The 558-nt window shown below is 41.2% G+C and overlaps 1 non-coding gene across 1 annotated transcript; it reads right to left on the bottom strand.

Annotated features, from left to right (window-relative positions):
* Window positions 1-213: 213 nt before the first annotated feature.
* On the bottom strand, window positions 214-343 carry LOC123640917. The gene has a single exon (XR_006736145.1). It is a non-coding gene; the product is annotated as a small nucleolar RNA SNORA3/SNORA45 family (small nucleolar RNA).
* Window positions 344-558: the final 215 nt, after the last annotated feature.

The following is a 558-nucleotide window of genomic DNA, read 5'->3' as shown; positions in this document are numbered from 1 at the left end:
CCACATACATCCCCTTGTTCTTCTCAGCTCTTTTCTTCAGCTCTTTTTCATGATGACAGGCTGCTATGAGAATTTTCCCTTCTCCAGAACTTTGTAATAAGTAGTCCTAGATGAGCAGAGAAAGGGCTTATAATACACAATGGCGAGTACCAACTCTCTAATGGATTTGAGGACAGATATTTGCCAATTCATACCTTCCAGGACCCAGGTACGACATGTTTCTGATCTGGGCACTAACGGGGGCCACTCATTGCCCCTTCCGGTGAATCTATACCAGTAGGTGCTCCAAGGATTCTGGTATACCTAGACAAGAGCTGTGTCGGCATGTTACTCTTATCTTGGCACTAAATTAGTTTTTGAATGCTAATTCTGTTATATAATAGTACAATCTCGTTTTGTATCATCCTTGCTTTTTTTCTCCTCTAAATTCAATCTCCATATTTAAATTCCTAGCCACCTCCTCACTGGTATTTTTGCAGGAGATGGTGGTTTTCCCCTTGCTTGGTACAGTCATTCAGCATTCTCCCTCTTTCATCATTAATCTTCCTAAAGAGCATT

This window comes from Lemur catta, chromosome 6, assembly GCF_020740605.2.
Source record: "Lemur catta isolate mLemCat1 chromosome 6, mLemCat1.pri, whole genome shotgun sequence".
Classification (NCBI taxonomy): domain Eukaryota; kingdom Metazoa; phylum Chordata; class Mammalia; order Primates; family Lemuridae; genus Lemur; species Lemur catta.
Note: the sequence above shows the minus strand (reverse complement) of the source record. Positions and strands in the feature narration are given on the sequence as shown.